Source organism: Palaemon carinicauda, chromosome 16 (genome assembly GCF_036898095.1).
Source record: "Palaemon carinicauda isolate YSFRI2023 chromosome 16, ASM3689809v2, whole genome shotgun sequence".
NCBI lineage: Eukaryota > Metazoa > Arthropoda > Malacostraca > Decapoda > Palaemonidae > Palaemon > Palaemon carinicauda.
Genome location: NC_090740.1, coordinates 14,329,508 through 14,336,259, shown reverse-complemented (window position 1 = coordinate 14,336,259; position 6,752 = coordinate 14,329,508). Strand labels below are relative to the sequence as shown.

Below are 6,752 nucleotides of genomic sequence, written 5' to 3'. Positions count from 1 at the left end.
TTATTATTATTATTATTATTATTATTATTATTATTATTATTATTATTATTATTATTATTATTACCAGCCAAGCTACAACCCTAGTTTGAAAAGCAAGATGCTCTAAGCCTAAGGGCTCCAACAAGGAAAAATAACCCAGTTAGGAAAGGAAACAAGGAATTGGATAAAAGATATAAGAAGAAAAGAAAAATTAAGATAAAATATTTAAAAAACATTAACAACATTAACACAGATAATTCATACATAACTATAAAAAAGACTCTTATCAGTCTGTTCAACATAAAAGAATTTGTTGCAACTTTGAACTTTTGAAGTTCTACTGTTCAGAATCGACGTCCTTTGTTAGTCCCTCGAACTCTGGATGACTATCCGAATTCGCTTGAGTCAAGTTATGGCGTAGGGCTTGCGACCCCACCCCTAAAGATTTCTTGAGTAATAATACCGTACTCTCTATACAGGGGGACATACTGTGAATCATCGACGCCACCTGTAGTTCATTGCACAGCTGGTAGTGTCGTGGACGTCACGCTAGTGACAAATGGGACAAGTATTTTGCCGGGATTGAAGTTTCAGTATGAAGGTAAGTAATAATTCATCGTTATCATCATCATTGATATAAACCAAGCTGCAATCATAATAAAAAAAAGAATGCTACAAGAACACTGACCCATGTTAATTTTACCCCTGCCATAAGGTTAAATTTCGAGCACATTTAGCTATATATTTATTTTTTCAAATTGCTCTAACAGCCTTAATTTTTGTCGTAGAGAGGTCAGGTTGGTCTCATTCTTTTGGAAAATGCATGAAGTTTCTCATAAAGTTATCAAAAACATGCAAAAACATGTAAATAACAGTGTTTTGCAAGAACGTACCTGTACGTCCTTTGGGGGCGAAAGGGTTAATTAGACCAGTGTGGAAAATAAACGGAGAAAAGCATAAATTTGTAATTAAAGAGATGAAATTAAATTAAAACGAATAACACTGATTAATAAATGATTGTTAGGTAAACAATGAATCAAAATCTTTTTAAATTGCTCAGTTTTTGTTACACTGATTCAATTATTTGATTAAGAACATTACTCGTCAATTGGATACAGGTGAAATAAAACTTTTAGAATAGTTTATAACATTTAGACTGTTAGTATTATATATGAAACATTAGGAATAATATGCACGATTAGCTAACAGAACAACAGTATGATAGAGTGATATTTAGATCAGGGATAGACGATTTAACAAACCTCATACTTTTTTTATCCACAATTTAGGATGAGTGTGAGCTTTCAGGCATTAGACCAACTTTCAAAACAACGCAGAGTAAAAAAAGAATGACGAATTTTCCCAAGATGATCTAGTACTAAAAATTCTTATAATATTTTCTCAAAACATTATTCTTTTTTTTATTTCACTGGAGATGGAATCAGTATAGCTATCTTTTCTAAAATGATTTTTCAATCAAGAATGGCACCTAGAATATAGAATGACCGGTAAGTAGTTAAACTAATACATCTTTATAACCTTTTTTCCTAAAACCAGGCTCTTTTCCATAACAGGCAGTAGTTCCTATGAAAATAAATAATGTAATAGTTACTGATACAGATTTTCTATCACTGTTTACGAAGAAAAAATTCCTTGATAGAGACAGTTTAAGGGCCGTAGAAGCTATTACGTACAGACAAATGTGTTTGTGTTCTTACATGTGCATACGTATGTACATTTTTGAGTTACAAAGATGTACAACTGTTTATTTCCTCCTACAGCCATCTTTGAAATTCCCTTTTTGCTTATGTTTTCGTGCCTTGTAACTTTTCATCCTTTGTGATCAAGTCTGTTTCTATTATCGTCAATAAAATCCACCATTTCTTCATTTTTGATGCCAGGTAGCTGTTAGGTACTACCAGCAAGGCGAGGTGAATGTAAGTGACTTTATTTAACAAGATAACGAGCTTATATACAAACAGTTGAGGGAAACAATGACACAAACTTCATACAATGTGAAACAAGCTTAAACAGGTTTTTTTTATTATCAGAGAGAGAGAGAGAGAGAGAGAGAGAGAGAGAGAGAGAGAGAGAGAGAGAGAGAGAGAGAGAGAGAGAGAGAGAGGCAATAGCATTACAGTGTATGAGCCTGTATGAAACACGCGTGATAAATTTTCTTTGCCCCGGGGAAGAGAGGCCAATCGTATTTTTGGTTGTTTGGAACTTGCTCTTGAATATTTACGGTATACATTATATGTATATATATATATACATATATATATATATATATATATATATATATATATATATATATATATATATATATATATATATATATATATATATATATATATATGTGTGTGTACTGTGTACACACACACACACACACACACATATATATATATATATATATATATATATATATATATATATATATATATATATATATATATACACACATACACACAGTATATGACAATAAATGAGGTGAAGGAAGTAACACCATGGCCTTATTTGGTTGTAGGAGGAGGTAGAAGGGACATGATTAATATATGTATATATATATATATATATATATATATATATATATATATATATATATATATATATATATATATAGATATATGTGTGTGTGTATTGATATATATATATATATATATATATATATATACATATACATATATATATATATATATATATATATATATATATATATATATATATATATATATATATATATATATATATGATGTATATACATATATATATATGTGTGTATTGATATATATATATATATATATATATATATATATATATATATATATATATATATATATATGTATACATATATATACACACATACACACACACATACACACACACACACACACACACACACATATATATATATATATATATATATATATAGTATATATACATATGCTTGCATGTATACCATGAAATGATAAAAACATGAGCTTAAAGCAATCTGTATTTCCTTAATTCTAAGATGATTACAGTTATCCTACTCACTATCAATCCTTTTTCTTTTTTATCAAAGCGTTCCCGGCCCCACCTCTTTCCGTATGCAGTGGATACAAAGGTAAGAATTGTTTCAAGTAACGTTGTGTTATTTGCAAATAATTATTCATCATTTTTATTCAAAATACTTATAAGGAGTTGAATGTTTTGCAAATAGGTTAGCTATAGTTGTAATGTAAAAGATATGATTTATAAGTTATTGCGGTTGCATTTATCGTTATCTTTTTATGATTCAAGTTCTATTGTATTAAAATATGCAATAATATAAAGATAAGTACCGGATCTGATAGGGTTAGCGTAAGATTCCAAGTTATTATGGTGTACGGACACTAGTCTGTACATGACTTTTGTTTCTAGTGAAAGAATAAATGATTGGTAATTATCTGGCATCATTACCTTAATGGTTATCAATGGTGATTGAAGAATGATTAATTAAGAATTAATAGCCAAATCTAGAAAAATGAAAAATAGATAAATAACTCTATAATAATACATTCAAGATTTCTATTCCTTTAAAAAAAAACGAATAAGAAGGCCAGCTTCCAATATGAACTTAAAAATGCACTTGGAATCATACACAACATCTCCAAGATTCTTGGTGAGGATGTACCTGCCATCCTCATTACGAGCTCCAGAGAGGAATCACTCACTGTTATCCCTAAAACTGGGACATTCAATCAATAAATTCCCAACAGTTATCAAGAACTCGTGTGTTTTAAACAGGTGTGCCCAGTTCTTAGATACCAGAGGGCAGTTTCCCGCCTTCTAGGTACACTGTTCAAGAAAACCGTAATTTTAGTCCGAAATTATTCTTAAAAACATACTGTTCTCCGCTGTATTTCAGTAAAATACAGGCGACCGTAATTTTTACCCTACTTTGTTTATATCTTTTACGGGTTGGTGACCGTTACACTCATTTACGTCAATGGGAGGTATTCATAAAAATGAAGGATATCCTTGTAAGCATAAGGTAGAAGTACAAGGTAATTCTCTGAAACAAAAAATAGAAGTATAAGCAAATCTTTCTTTCCATATTCATAATGATTACCTTTTACTTGCGAGGATATCCTCCAAGCAGAAGTAACAGGTTGACTCGTGTTTTGGGAGCGTTTAGTTACATGTTGGAACTTGTTAGGTTTAATTTGTGCTGTCAAGGTAAGAAAGAGTTTAGTATTTATGATACGTATTTAATGCCATGTTTTTACTTGTATTTAATCAAGTTTACGCATCAGAAAGAACACAGACGCCGCCGCGCCTTCCCCAAAGCCTCGCCGGCGACCTCTATCCCCCACCCCTTGCATTAGAAGATCTTTGACCTCTTTTTAGCTCCCACACCCCTTGCATTAGACGTTCTTTGACCTCTTTTTAGCTTCCACACCCCTTGCATTAGAAGTTCTTTGACCTCTTTTTAGCTCCCACACCCCTTGCATTAGAAGTTTTTTGACCTCTTTTTAGCTCCCACACCCCTTGCATTAGAAGTTCTTTGATCTCTTTTTAGCTCCCCCACCCCTTGCATTAGAAGTTCTTTGACCTCTTTTTAGCTCCCACACCCCTTGCATTAGAAGTTCTTTGACCTTTTTTTAGCTCCCACACCCCTTGCATTAGAAGTTCTTTGACCTCTTTTTAGCTCCCACACCCCTTGCATTAGAAGTTCTTTGACCTATTTTAGCTCCCACACCCCTTGCATTAGAAGTTCTTTGACCTCTTTTTAGCTCCCACCCCTTGCATTAGAAGTTCTTTGACCTCTTTTTAGCTTCCCCACCCCTTGCATTAGAAGTTCTTTGACCTCTTTTTAGCTCCCACATCCCTTGCTTTAGAAGTTCTTTGACCTCTTTTTAGCTCCCACACCCCTTGCATTAGAAGTTTTTTTACCTCTTTTTAGCTCCCACACCCCTTGCATTAGAAGTTCTTTGACCTCTTTTTAGCTCCCACACCCCTTGCATTAGAAGTTCTTTGACCTCTTTTTTAGCTCCCCCACCCCTTGCATTAGAAGTTCTTTGACCTCTTTTTAGCTCCCACACCCCTTGCATTAGAAGTTCTTTGACCTCTTTTTAGCTCCCACACCCCTTGCATTAGAAGTTCTTTGACCTATTTTAGCTCCCACACCCCTTGCATTAGAAGTTCTTTGACCTCTTTTTAGCTCCCACCCCTTGCATTAGAAGTTCTTTGACCTCTTTTTAGCTTCCCCACCCCTTGCATTAGAAGTTCTTTGACCTCTTTTTAGCTCCCACATCCCTTGCTTTAGAAGTTCTTTGACCTCTTTTTAGCTCCCACACCCCTTGCATTAGAAGTTTTTTTACCTCTTTTTAGCTCCCACACCCCTTGCATTAGAAGTTCTTTGACCTCTTTTTAGCTCCCACACCCCTTGCATTAGAAGTTCTTTGACCTCTTTTTTAGCTCCCCCACCCCTTGCATTAGAAGTTCTTTGACCTCTTTTTAGCTCCCACACCCCTTGCATTAGAAGTTCTTTGACCTTTTTTTAGCTCCCCCACCCCTTGCATTAGAAGTTCTTTGACTTCTTTTTAGCTCCCCCATCCCTTGCATTAGAAGTTCTTTGACCTCTTTTTAGCTCCCACACCCCTTGCATTAGAAGTTCTTTGCCTCTTTTTAGCGCCCACACCCCTTGCATTAGAAGTTCTTTGACCTCTTTTTAGCTCCACACCCCTTGCATTAGAAGTTCTTTGATCTCTTTTTAGCTCCCACACCCCTTGCATTAGAAGATCTTTGACCTCTTTTTAGCTCCCACACCTCTAGCATTAGAGGTTCTTTGACCTCTTTTTAGCTCCCACACCTCTAGCATTAGAAGTTCTTTGACCTCTTTTTTGCTCCCACACCTCTAGCATTAGAAGTTATTTGACCTCTTTTGAACTCCCACACCTCTAGCATTAAAAGTTCTTTGACCTCTTTTTAGCTCCCACGCCTCTAGCATTAGAAGTTCTTTGATTTCTTTTTAGCTCCCACACCTCTAGCATTAGAAGTTCTTTGACATATATTTCTAGGTTCCATACTTTTAGCATTAGAGGGTCTTCGATCTATATTTTGAGGTGCCTTACTTCTAGCATTAGAGGCCCTCTATTTTTAGGTGTCCTACCTCTGGCATTAGAGGCTCCTCTTCGCTGTTCTCTCCTGTCTTCTAGTTTTCAAGATCTTCTTTCATTAGATTATCTGTTTCTTTCGAGATTTCATTGTCTCTTTTCCTTAGTTCGTCAGTGTCCTTCTAGATTTCAAAAGAGATTTCAGTGCCGCGAGTCCTCACTTCGTCAGATTCGTCAGGGAAACCGAAGGCATTTATTCTTTACCTATCTGGGCAATGAGTAATGAGATGAATACTATCGATTTCTCTGCATACACTATCATGCCAAGGTAAATGACGAGCAACATGATATATTTACCAATGTCGTCTGGATATGTCCTTACTTCAATGGTGAATTTTGGGACAATCCTGTTGAAGAATTACTCGTCACTCACCGTTCAGTTGAACCATTCTGCCTCCATCCTCATTCCCCGCAATCCGTTTTGCATCGATACAAAGCCTCGTACTTTTTCCAAGAGTCTCCTTTAATAAGATATCGTCGCAAAAGCCCAAGCAAAGGATCCTTCAAGGCGCATACATTATGATCTTCAAAGCTCATCTGCCAACGGAAGATCCCGTGTCTTTCTATAGGTCGGACGATATAAAACGAACGATCGGCAACTTCAGCAGCAACCAAAACCATCTGTAGTTGATGGTG

At 34.9% G+C, this 6,752-nt stretch overlaps 1 long non-coding RNA gene across 1 annotated transcript in view; it reads left to right on the top strand.

Moving 5' to 3' along the window:
- The first annotated feature begins 459 nt into the window (after positions 1-459).
- The window catches only part of LOC137654929 (uncharacterized), an 11,493-nt gene continuing 5,200 nt past the window's right edge, over positions 460-6,752 (top strand). Inside the window, exons 1-2 of the long non-coding RNA XR_011046759.1 lie at positions 460-580; positions 3,041-3,082. This is a non-coding gene — a long non-coding RNA (uncharacterized lncRNA). The remainder of the gene's footprint in view (positions 581-3,040; positions 3,083-6,752) is intronic.